This window comes from Rhinoraja longicauda, chromosome 3 (genome assembly GCF_053455715.1).
Source record: "Rhinoraja longicauda isolate Sanriku21f chromosome 3, sRhiLon1.1, whole genome shotgun sequence".
NCBI classification, from domain to species: Eukaryota; Metazoa; Chordata; class Chondrichthyes; order Rajiformes; family Arhynchobatidae; genus Rhinoraja; species Rhinoraja longicauda.
The window spans coordinates 39,439,277-39,452,755 of NC_135955.1; the positions used below are offsets into that span (position 1 = coordinate 39,439,277).

At 41.5% G+C, this 13,479-nt stretch overlaps 1 protein-coding gene across 5 annotated transcripts in view; it reads left to right on the forward strand.

Annotated features, from left to right (window-relative positions):
• LOC144591939 (sodium-dependent phosphate transporter 2-like) overlaps positions 1 to 13,479 on the forward strand; it is a 65,017-nt gene that overhangs the window by 12,115 nt on the left and 39,423 nt on the right. For 2 of the 5 annotated variants that reach the window (XM_078395977.1, XM_078395975.1), the window contains exon 1: positions 11,856 to 12,059. The exons of 2 other annotated variants lie outside the window; for them this stretch is intronic. The gene's annotated coding sequence lies outside the window, so the exon portion shown is untranslated. Of the gene's footprint in view, positions 1 to 11,854; positions 12,060 to 13,479 lie in introns of those variants that run through there. One more of the 5 variants, XM_078395979.1, reaches the window with a different exon arrangement.

Genomic DNA, 13,479 nt, shown 5'->3' on the forward strand with positions numbered 1-13,479 from the left:
CAGGTTGGAGGAGATGCACATGAATCTTGGCCTCATCTCGAAATGCTGTTCTGTACGGTTGTGATGGAAGAGATTCCTATATGGTGATGTAGGGGCAGGTGTTGCACTTCCTATAGGGGGATTGCACGGCAGGCGAGGTCATGACCCCTGACCTGTACTGTTGCCACTCAACGCCTTCTGGAGTGCAAGCCATGTACTGCAGGCAGTCACTTACTATGCTTTTCAGTGCAGCTTAGTCTTTTTCTTCTATTTTATGTTTGGAACGACTTCTGTTGTGGAACAATTCGTCGGTCCTAATTTGAGAGGGTGTTGTAGTTGAATGTTGCGGCTGCGCTTTGCTGCAGCTCGGCTTCACCTGTCTTCACCCATCAGCGCGTCTCCGGCTCCCTCCCGGCGTTCCGGGCATCCCGACACCTCTCCCCATTCCTTCGCTCCTCCAGGCTCGGTGCTTCTGCTCCGCGCCTCGCTTCCTGCTGTTCTTCGGCCCCTCGCCGCTCCTGCTGGCCCTCCAGCCCCTCTCCCTGCTCGCCATCTCCGTCAGTCAGGCTCCGTTTTCCCTTGACCGGTGCTCAACACCTCTTGGCTGGGGCCGCCAAGCAGAGCCGTGGCCTGATCCTCCACCTCGGCACTTAGCGCACAGCCCAGCTCTTGCTGCTGCTCGGCCTCCGCTGCCAATCGGCCTCTCCCCGGACCTCTTCCTCCTCCTCTTTGGGCTCGACATGCCACTCCTCCTCTTCAACCTCCTCCAAGGCCGTCGAGCAGGGCTCCCTGGGCCCTTCGCCCTCAGGCGGTTCGCTGACTTCCAGCGCTTGCTGGTTCTGTCCCTTCAGACCTCCAGGCCCCTCGGCTTGGGTTCTTCCCCCTGCTCCTCTCACAGCTCGCTGAACCCCGTCCTTTCCTCCTCCTCCGCCGGCCGGTCGGCGGCCCTCTGCTTATCGGCTTTGCTCTCCTGCCTCCCTTCCCGGCCGCGTTTCCCCTTATCCCGCCAGCTGGACAGATGTCTTCTCAGGTGCTTCTTGCATCTGTGAGCTGAGCAGCCCTTCTCCTGGTGCCTCTTCCTCCGCCAGATCATCCAGCTTCTTCCTCATTTTTTGCAGCATAAAAATGGACCATTTTGGCCTTTTTTGCAAGGTCAGAATGTACGTGTTGCATGTTTAGCTAGTGTATGCCGGAAGCTGCCATGTCCTCCAGGTGGCTTGGGCGACTTCGTGCATCACGCCCTTTGACCTTGCGTGCAATCCCCCTATGGTTGCAGGTAATATCCCAGGCAAGAGGGAGGGGTGGATAGGAAGGAATGAGTAGACCATGGAGTCAGAGTTTACCCTGTGGAATGCATAAAGGGGGAGGAGGGAATCGGTAATCTTGCTTGCTCTTGATCTACACCTCCTGATGTATAGGTCCTGCAGGGGGGTGAGTGTAGTTCCGAACGATCTACACTCTGCAGGGCCTTCCTGTCCTGGGCAGAGCTGTACCCAAACCAGATTGAGATGTTTTTTTTAATAATTAAAAAAAAAAAATTTTTTTAATGTTTGAAATATATGTACAAATAGAAATAAAAGACACATTTGTTACAGAGTTCTTACATAGCTTCAATTAAAAAAAAATTAAAGAGAGAAAATAAAAAATAAAGAAGAAAGGAAAAAAAAACTATAAACTATTGGGAAGAGAGAATAAAAGGATTAAAAAAAAAAAAAGATATAACTATAAAAATTAAAGGGAGTAGATCCGGGAGACAATAACCACAATTGTACATCCAACCCTTAACTCAAGTTTCAACTTTTAATTTAATTTTTTTATTTTAGTCCTGTGCCAAACCCATTTACTTTTCTAAAAATTCAATAAATGGAGACCATATTTTTAAAAATAACTCAGGTTTGTCAATTAAGGCAAATCTTATTTTTTCCAAATGCAGGGTCTCTGTCATTTCCGTAGTCCACATTTTAATTGTGGGGGTTATTGTTTTTTTCCAAAATTTAAGTATTAATTTTTTCGCAGTTATTAGACTGTAATCAAGAAAATGTACCTGACTTGTTGTAAAGTTTGTAGTATGTTCTGATAATCCTAATATAATTAATTTTGGATCCATATCCAATTGCTTGTTAATAACTTTAGAAACTATTTTAAAAATCCAACCAGAAGTTTTGCATTTTTATACAAGTTACGAAAATATGAGTTAAATTAGCTTCTTGAAATTGACATTTATCACAAATTTATCACAAATAGGAGAGATACTAGGAAAAATCCTATTTAATTTCGTCTTCGAATAATGTAATCTATGTATTATTTTAAATTGTATTAAGGAATGTCTAGTATTTAATGAACATTGGTGTATATGTTGTAAACTTTCATCCCATATATCTTGCATTATAAGTTGATTCAATTCGTCCTCCCATGCTCGTCTATAAGATTCTGATGACGGAATGTCAGTGTCTAGGAGAGTATTATAAGATTGAGATGTTGCCGGACAGGATGCTCTCTACAGCCCCAGAGTAGAAGTATTAAAGGATCCTCAGAGACACTGAATTTCCTCAGCTGTCTGAGGTGGTAAAGGCGCTGCCTTGCCTTACCCACCAGTGCGGCATTGTGTGTTGTCCATGTCAGATCCTCTTTGATGTGAACTCCCAGGTATTTAAAGCTGCTCACCCTATCCATAGTAGACCCATTTATTTCCAGTGGCATGTACGTCCTTGGATGTTGAGCCCTTCTAAAGTCCACAATCAGCTCCTTAGTTTTTTTGACATTCAAGAGGAGGATATCGTCCCGACACCAGAGCGCCAGATCAGCCACCTCCTCCCGGTAGGCCTTCTCATCGTTGTCGGAGATCTGGCCCACCACCACAGTGTCATCAGCAAACTTGATGATAGAGTTTGAGCTGAACCTGGCCACACAGTCATGTGTGTACTAGGGAGTACAGTAGGGGGCTCTATGATTGGTTTTCCAATTTTAAAAATTCTTTGATGTGTGGCAAGGGACCAAGTTTCTCTTTTTGGTTAATGTCAAAGTAGTGCCCGAATGAGAGGGTACAAGAATAGATCCTTCGTTGATCCAGCAGAATGAGTCTGGAAACAGCATGCCATGTTTTCTCTTGATCTTTGTACCTTCACTTTCAATCTGTGTACAGTACCTTCATTTTGTGTGATGTAATCATGTTTCAGTTGCATGGAGCTCCACCTAGTGGCTTAACTATTTAAAAATAATGTAAGATTGGGAAGGCTCATTTAATACCCATAGCTAATTAGCAAAGAAAGTATGGTTGTTGGGATGTCTTGTTGAGCCATTGCAGTTTCTGTGGTAAAGTAGTTCAGCTGTGCTTTTAGATAAGGAGATCAAGCATTTTAACCCAACAAAGTATGGTAATGTATTTCGAGGTCTGGATTATATGTAATGTGAAATAGAACATGAATGTGATGGTGTTCCTATGCTATGGTTCTACCCTGCAAGGTGTAAAGGTTGTGAGTTTTGTAAGTTGCTGTCAAACAAGTCATGGCAAGCTAATGCAGTATGAATTTGTGGATAGAGCATATGAGAGCCATCGGGACCAGTAGTGGAGGGGGTAATGTTTAAGAAATTGGATTAGCTGCTAGTTAAGCAGATTGCTTTGTGGGGAATGGTGTTGGGCTTCCTTGCTTTGTGGGCGCTACAGTCATCTAGGTCAGGGGCCTCCAAACTTTTCAGCATGAGGGCCACATTATATATTTGGCACATTTTTGTGGGCTGTAGGAAAAAAATAAAGTGAGTTTTATAAATTTAATGAACTCAAAGTTTAGACTAGGTTACGTTAGATTAGATTAGGAAAGGGTAAACTAGGTTAGGTTAGATTAGGTTACATTAGGTTAGTTTACATTAGGGTTATATGGCAACAAACAAATAATATTCAATTTTTAAAGAGCTTGAAATATTGGAAAATGTATATACCGTAGGTATACAATTATTTATAAAACAGAAAAAATACAGTGACCACCACGGCGAGAGAGAGAGGGGTAGAGAAGGGGGTGGGAGGGGAGAGAGTCGGGGTACAGCCTTGCAATTTAGGGTGGTCGAAGCTGCTCTGGCTGGAGCTCTCAAAAGTTGGTTGCCAACCAGGGACCTGCGAGCCCCTGATGTTACAGTCCACAGAGCCCGCGACCGATGCCTCCGCAGGTAGAGTCGCAGGCACAGTGCCACCATAGCCTTCAAAAGCCAGTCAGCTCAGAGATGGTAAGTCCACAGGATCTGCGACCGGAGCCCTTGAGGTCGATCCCAGCTGGAGGCCACCAACTCCTCGATGTTGGGCCGTAGCACGAACGGAAATACAACATGGAAATAAGTCACATCTCTGTTGAAGAAAGATTTTAGAAAGTTTCTAAGAAAGAAGAAAGACAGACAGACTGCAGGCGAGCTGCAACTCTTGTCATCTTGCTCTTCTTGGGCACCAGTATTATTGAAGCCGTTTAAAGCAGGTGAGCTCAGTAATGAGAGGTTGAAGATGTCTGCAAAAACCCCAGTCAGTTGGTCCATACAGGCTTTGAGAAGATGACATGGTATATCATTAGATCCAGATGCTTTCTGAGAGTTCATGCTCATGAAAGGTCTTATGACATTGGCCTTGGTGACTGCGATTATGATGCCATCGAGGGTCTTGGGTGTTCTATATCAGTGTTCTCCCTATCGAAGTGTGCATGGAAACCATTGAGCTTGTTTGGGAGTGAAGCTTCGCTGTCACTTGAGCTGCTACTTCCTTGTAGGAAGTGATGTCATGCAAGCCTTGTCACATCCAATTTAGAGCAAAAGTCTTTTTAGCCTTTTTGGTGACTTTTTCGAGGGTAGTCCTGGACTACTTGTATGAATCTGCATTGCCAACCTTGAATGCCAGAGATGGAGGTACTGTGTTTGCAGTTCATAGTGTGACAAATCTATACTCGCCAATTGATTATTTACCCTGATTTAAAGTGCCAATGTGATTTTTAAGTTGAGATAAAACATTAACATTTTAACAGCACAGAAAGTGTTTCATGTATTGCAATCTGTCATAATGCCTCAAACCTACATAGTGAAACTTGACAGTGACGGGATTGTTATTTGCCTGATGTGTTTGAACTTTAAATTCTTCCTTGGTTATCAAATTTTGTCCCTAACTTGGATCTCTTTAAAATTACTATTCAAATCTGATGGCATTAAGAAAATCGGATAAAGGATAATGCTCTTTTTATTGTCTGCAGTTTATTTGAATTAAGCCACTGAATAAAAGTTAAGACCCGAATGGACTTTTGTTATAGCAATCTGCTTATTTCTGTTGGGATGAGTGTATCTTTTAAGCTGCCCTCTACTGCTTCTGAGCAGTACTGACAACTTGCCTAGAATTGCTCTTGCATCCTATGGTTATTTTTAAGGCTTTCCATAAATACTCTTCGTAACCGAGAACTAGCCAGTTTTAGATTAGGTGACACGGATGAGAGAATTGAAGATTTCTGTTGTTAATTTGTAATTAATATTTGTTAATTAACTTGTGAATTGTTAATTCAGTCGTCTGTTTCTGAAAATTTAGGATCTGATTTTCTTTTAAATTACCTGAGATTTTGGTACCGATTACAATGAAGCAGGAAAAGGAGAAGAATGAGGAATGTCAAATGAAAGAGGTAAATATCGGGTAGACGTTTCAGTTCAGCAATGTATAGATTAAAAAGAGAATGTCAGAGAAAGACTCAACAAATACAAAAAGCAATCCAGAAACTTGACAATGACTACATAATAATCTGTACATGAAGCATAGCAAAGGCTTTACATAAGCACTCCCCTGTCTTTGCCAAGGGATAAACGTATTGCCGAAATGCAGAATGCAGAGAGTTGGTGCAAACTTGATGATGGGTTTGGTTGCATTCTATGCTGTTTTGAGAAATGAGTTTAAAATTCCTCCTTGAAGAAATTTGAGGAAATAAACAAATTCTGTAGTTCTGCAGCCTGTATTGTAAAAGATGACAATCTCATTTGTTATACTGTTCCTAATTTTTTACGCTGTCCAAGCAGATTAAAGGTGACAAATATAGCACAGCTATTTGGGGAAGGAGTGGAAAAAGGAATAGATTGATTAAAGATGCATATTGGTAACAAAACTGCATCTAAAGGTATAGTTTCAGGGCAACAAGAAAATTGTAAAATTAGTTAACCCAGATTAATGAAGAGAAGATTTATGGCTAAAAGTTGATATTTTAACTGGTAGGGGGAGAGTTAGTGAATATAGTGTACATTACATTTTATAAGGCATTTGCCCCAATGCTTCTGCAAAGGTTTTTGCATAAAATAAAGAATTGTGAAGGTTTGGCAACATTTTATTAATTCATGGAACTGGGATGTGGTGTTTGTCCTTAAAGCAAAGTTTTAAGATTGGCCTGCAGTAATTGTTGAGACATTTCGTCCAGGTGGAGAGTCTAGTATTGGGAGATGTAGTCTCGGGGCTGGCTTTTTGAATTTTTAGAAGATCATGGATGCCTGGCATATGAATGCATTAAAGTCTAAGATCAGTAAAAGTTTGGACTGAACAGGCAAAAAGATGAATTTGAGCCATGGCGTCATCTGTGATCTGATTAAATGGCTGCAGAGGTTTGAGAGGCAGGTGGCTCACTTCTGGTGTTCATTGTGTTACACTTCTGGGAGAAACACTGAATGTTAAGTCTATCTTTAAATTGCACATTTAGAGCAATATAATAATAATTTCCAAATGGGACAACCCAATTTCATTTATGGAGCAATATTTGAATGTAAAACATTTCAGTTTATTTGCTTTCTATTGGTGCGATTGTAATGTTGGTGAGAAAGGCTTTTGAAATACTGCAGTTTATTTTGATGCAAAACAAATCTCTTGAACCGGAGCTTTCAGTTTGAATTCTTGGGCCTGACCTTCCATTCAGTTAGATCTCGGCTGAATTTCTACAATGCTTTTCCCTCTTCAGATTCCATGTTTGATTCCTTGGTGCCCTATTGAATATACTTTGAATATACACAATGGCTAATTCCATTTGTCAGTGTTTTTAAAGTAAAGGGGTGAGTTCAGCCATTTTGTTGGTCAACGTTTGTTTCTATGACAACATTGCTGAAACAGATTCTGGATACTTATTACTGGATTACTGTTTGTGGAATCTTGCTACGTGCAAATTGGCTCATGTTTATTTTTATTACAACTGTGGCTAACGAGGGAGTGAAAAGTGATATATATCTTGCTTAAGTTAATTTTTGATCTTTTGCTCCATGTAATCAAGTGGATAAGATCCATTTTCACTTGTAATCTGCAGGTGCCTTGATATATTCGTGCCTGTGTGAAGTTGTGAAATCTCCTGTGAATAGTCAACTTAATAACTCAACACGAATGGTGAGCTAATCATTGCCTGAGCAGCTTGAATAGTAACTTGTCAGAAACGAAGGCTGATAGTCATCAATGTTATTGGTGGGATGATTAATTTCTTATAAATAAATGATAGATCACACTGTCACAATCTCTATGAATGCTGAAAGATAAGTAACCAACCTTTCTGCATAGGAATAAATAACCAAATTTCTGACATCTGTTATGCAGTAAGTAATAAAACCACATTGTTGGCAATAATTCACATGGTGATATTTGGGTACATGCTTAGTTGAAATCTTCCACTGGCCTAAATCACAACCTTTTCTAGTCTTTGAGCACATCCTCACTGCACAGTAATATTTTCAACAAACTGACTTTTCAAACCCTGTCGATCTTTCTCTAGCTAGTATCAGCTGGGAACAAGTGAGGGTGTAAATAGTCGTCTTAGATATGTAGCAAAGGCTTGCATCCCAAAGGAAATGAGTGAAGGCTGGAAACAGTCAGCAGTTAAGCAATATTTGTAGAAAGTTTCATGTTTCAGGTTAAACACCCGTTATTAGCACTGGAAGTGAAATCTATAACTAAGCTAAGTTTAAATTGCAGAAACAGTCAGAGGCTTGCAGTATTGTACAGGACAAAGGGAATATGTCCTGATGGGTTGAGGTTGGGATCGTGGTGGTGATCAGTTTTTGGTGAAATTAAGTGAGTGATACGTTAATCAGGGCAGTTGGAGGGAGAGAACAAAGAAAAGAACGTGTAAAGCTGTGAAATGCAGGTGAGAGTTGTAGGAAATGCCTAGTGTCTGCAGAGAGGAAACCGAACAGAATATTACAGATAAATAATCCTCAACAAAATTTGCCAGTCCTGTTGCACACAGCAAAAGCAAGTTATCAAAAATTGTTGGATTCATTATGGAGTTGGAAGGCTGCCATGAGGCACGGTAGCGCAGCGGTAGAGTTGCTGCTTTACAGCGAATGCAGCGCCGGAGACACAGGTTCGATCCTGACTACGGGTGCTGCACTGTAAGGAGTTTGTACGTTCTCCCCGTGACCTGCGTGGGTTTTCTCCGAGATCTTCGGTTTCCTCCCACACTCCAAAGACGTACAGGTATGTAGGTTAATTGGCTGGGTAAATGTAAAAATTGTCCCTAGTGGGTGTAGGATAGTGTTAATGTACGGGGATCACTGGGCGGCACGGACTTGGAGGGCCGAAAAGGCCTGTTTCCGGCTGTAGATATATGATATGATGATATGAGTGCAACTTGGGCCTTGTCAAAACAGTGTAGGAGTCCATAGGCAGATGGATGGGAGTGGGATGAAGGATTAAAGTGTTGAGTATCTGGAAGCCCTTTAGAATCCCTACAGACCAAACACAGGTACTCTGCAGGTACCAACATGCCCACTCCTTCAATAAAAGCTGTTCCATCATGAGAGACTATTATATTCCTTCGTCTTAATTGGAAAGATGGGCACCTCCATGATGTAATTAGTCCCCTCTGTTCCTAGGATTTGGGCCTCTTTTCATGTTCTCGGCCAACAGGACAAGTTTCATTATTCCCTGGAAGCCTCCAAACATGTCTGTTTTTTAAAATTCTTCACATAATTTTGGCGATGTGGATGTCAGTGGCATTTATTTTTGCTCAACTTTAATTGATCTTTAAAGTGATAGTGAGCATTATATATCCAGATCATTGTTATGTGACGGAGGGAAACTTAGAGTGGCTGATGTTTTTTTATGCCCACTGTGTTTGTGGAGTGTTAGTTGTGGATTTAGGATATACTGACTAGGTAAGTAACAGTAGTGCATTTTGTGTGCCAGTGATGGAAAGAATGAATGTTTCAGTTGGTGGATGGGATATTGATCTAGTGGGGTGCTTTCTACTGATGGTGTTGAGCTTCTTGTATGTACTTACTTGGAGCTTATTCCATCATCCTCCAGACATTTCCATGTCCCTAGTTGAAAACCTTGTCCTTCGATATGTGAGTTACTTGCTATATGGGAACAGGTTATTCGGCCCAACTCATCCATGCCAGCCAAGGTGCATTCCTAGGCTCGTCCTGAACATGATGCCAAAACCAACTCTTATCTGTCTGCATATAATTCATAACCCTCCATTCCCTGCATAACTAATGTCTTCCCTGCATAACTAAGGTCTTCCTTGGCCTGCCAGTCCTTTTGCGATTAGTAAGCTCACCAGTGCTCTCTTTCTTAATGATGTTCTAAACAGTTGATTTTGGTAAGCCAAAGGTTTGGCTGATAGCTAATAGTTTTATTCTTGTTTCTCAGAATGGCTTCTTTGACTTTAATTGGCACAACTTTGGTCCTCGTGTTGATAAACAGCAATAAAAGTTTCTAAAGGTGATGGAAAGACTAGGTGCTGAGAACTCTCTTGTACCTGCATGAAGGGGGCATTTAAGCACACCTGAGCAACTACAAACACCTGTAAAGCCATGTGTCCCAAACATTATGGTGCCCTGAAATGGGGGACTATGTATAAACACAGCTGTAATTTCTACATGGTGAAACCAAAATGTATAAAAGTACACTTTAATAAAATCTGACAATGTGCACTTGAACCACATGTGATTTTTTTTTCTATTACACATCTCAAATTGTGGAGTACAGAGGCAAATAAATAAATGATGGGTCTTTGTCCCAAACATTATGGAGGGCACTAACTACTTAAAAAATGCATGTGTGCAGCTGGTTTAAGCTGAATCAGGCCATGTGGAGTCACTATGGACTGAACTTAACTTAATCATTACTTGTACTACTTGAGCTTCTAAGCGAAGTTGCATTTCTATAAATGTATGATTTCTAGAGATGATTAAAGGCAGTGGTCTGCCAGACGTTGAAGGATTTTGCGCTTCTAGGCTTCTACTCTAACCAGATCTGTCCAGATAGGACACATGTATGTATTCCTCCGTGAAGTGCATTATTAACGGAACATGTCTTGGAAGTGCAAATGGTCTGAGATGCAGTAATGAATCTGTCTCATAGACAATAGGTGCAGGAGGAGGCCATTCGGCCCTTCGAGCCAGCACCGCCGCTCAATGTGATCATGGCTGATCATTCTCAATCAGTACCCCGTTCCTGCCTTCTCCCCATACCCCCTGTCTCATGCTCCAACTGTAGTATAAATGACCATTACCAATGATTGTCGAGTTTTTTTGCGGCTGTGGCATATAGTTTGCGTGTGTATTTGCGATTGTATGTAGTAAGCAGGTGAAAAATGGAAATGTATGTGTTGCAGATGCTGGGATGTACACCTTCATTCAGGTTTTCAGGCTTTTCCCATTTGCCAATATCTTGACTTTCTCATGCTTGTCTGTGCATTGTGAGGAGCTTCCAAGTGCGTGGTATGTTATGCACGGATAAATCACAGCCCTTTTATTTTCCTGCATCTCCAAAGGTTCCACTATAGTTTCTGAAACCCAGGATGGAGTATATCCTGTTTTATACATGTAACCACAGAGAAAATTATTGTAATGCCTTTCCTTGCATCCTCACTCTTTCCTGGTCACCACTTGCTGCAAACTTGTTGTGGACTCCCTTTAAGTGATGGGGGCTGGCTTTTAATGGTGCTCGAGATAATAGCCCCCTGTGCCTTGAGGCACATTGCTAATGTCCTTTATCTCTGTTGCATTGAGTACAGACATTGGCGCAGCGGCAGAGTTGCTGCCTTACGGCGAATGCAGCGCCGGAGACCCGGGTTCGATCCCGACTACGGGTGCTGTCTGTACGGAGTTTGTGCATTCTCCCCTTAACATGCGTGGGTTTTCTTTGAGATGTTTGGTTTCCTCCCACACTCCAATGACGTACAGGTATGTAGGTTAATTGGCTTGGTAAATGTAAAAAAATGACCCTAGTGGGTATAGGATGGTGTTAATGTGCGGGGATCGCTGGTCGGCACGGACCCGCTGGGTCGAGAGGGCATGTTTCTGGGCTGTATCTCTAAACTAAACTAAACATTCTTCCTGCCTACGTACCTGTGGCTCAGAATGATGGCATATTTCACTGTCGCAACCTTTCTTGGGGACAGGCTGTTAAAAGTGTCTTCCTATTGCTCCAATCTTGCCCGCTTCCTATTTTTGATCTTTATCTCTTTTCTGATCCGGTGGGGACGCAGCTGAGTGGATGTTTGAATCTGTCAGTCTTAAACCTCTGAAGGAACCTGCATCAACTGCATGCTGAATGCAGCTGCTGTTTCATTTGGCCTTTGACAAGCGCAACTTGTAAGGCTTATTTATAATGAAACCACTTTAATGGGAGTAATTAAATGTTTGGGATACTGTAGAAAAATGTTCCCTTTCTGGGTTAATCATGTTAAATCTTTATATCCAACGGTTTCATATACATAATCGAGTGAATCCACTCTCGTTGTATATAATATGTAGATTGGACTTGAGCCCAGCATTCCGGCTCAGCGAGTGACATCTACATGCACGACACATGCTTGCTTGGGAGAATGCCAAGGACGTCCTACAACTCTCCTGTTTTTCGGTCATGTGCCGTGGTACTGGGTGACAGTCCCAGTGTTTGGATTATAAAAGTGCAGAGCTTTGCTTGCTGCTTCTGCTACCAACCACGCTGCCAGGTTTAAAAATATTTTCAGAGCAGCTGAGGAGGAAAAGGATTGGAAGACAGACGCATATTTTAAACCCTGGGCTGGTGTATCAGTGCATCTGCTCAACTTGTTGAGTTTGACCCTACAGTTTGCATTGGTCTTTACAGTGAGACGGTAAGGCAGCTCTCAGTTCTCTATGGTTTCTTTGCTGATGGTATTTTACTTCTGCCAAGTGATTAATTATATTACTGCTCAGCCAAGCTGGTATGTTTTCTAAAAAAAGACAATATATGTTGCTTAAGCAGTTTTTTCATGAAGCGATTCTGTGCAGAAGATTTACACTTAGATGATTTTGCTTTCTGTGAATTATCCAATTTTCTATTGATTTGTCTGCAGATTTTGATGCGAAGTGCACACAAGATTGGTTAACTTATTGACCTGATTTTTGCCACCAACTGTGAAGGAGTGTTTGCTGCTGGCCTCTCAGTTGTCCACAAATACTTGGTGGGGCTCTGGCAACCTCACCAACCCTTCACCCAATACTGGTGCACACTGACATAACTTTAGGCACCACCACTGCAGGCTATGAGACATCTGGGGGCAAGCAAAACTCCAGATCAATTTAACAATTGTCTGAGAAGAAAACCAATATAAAGCATAGGATATAATTAGCTTGACAACGCTTAACAAAAGTGACATTGAGAGATTGGCTCATGATTAAAGTAGAAGCTGAAATACCAGAGTTCATTGTCAACCTTTAAAATCTCTGCATTTGTACATTGCAATTAGTTTGTGTGTTTTGTCCAGACTAAAGAAGGTTTTAGTAATAATTATGACATTGTTTGAAAAGTCAGTTTCAGTTGACTTAATAAAGCTCAACCTATTCGGCGGATTTTACAAGAAGTGTAAAACTGAGTTGATTTAACATTTGCAGGGTAAGGTTTCACTGACAGAATTTCTCAGATTTACACATTTAAAAGTGTAACTATCTGGACATTAAGTTTTTGACAGTTTTCAGTCCGTTGTCTGTGAAATTATTTACAGTCACAAATTCTGGGATAATATTATTGTACTATACTTGTAGATTGATTTATTGTAGGGCTTGACTTCTTGCCATGGGGATTAAAATTAAAAATGCATAATTGCAGCACATTTTTTGTTTGAATACTTGGGGAACCTGTATTTCTTCCCTGCTTCGGTAGTGGGGATATGCAAGATCCTCTGGACATCATGTGGAACAACTTTGCTTGGGGATTGGGAGGGGTAGAGATGATCTGTTCTTGGTTCTTGGTCCTCAAATATTCCAAATGGAATTTAAACTGGAGGTTTAAGTGCAATCACTCAAGAACTGATTAGGCTCAGCTACTTGTGGCCCTTCCTTATGAACTTTGAAAATAAGCTTGCAGGTGTGAACTATGATAGTTTACAACCTGTGCGCACCTTCAACAATTCTTTGCCAATGAGTCACTTCTGTTGCATCTTCAATGCTTGGATATGTCCATTTTTGAATGACTGTGCAATGACATGGGAAGAAATCTATAAAATCCATTGTGTGGATTTTCCATGTTTTCCACATGTTTATCTCCAAATGTGG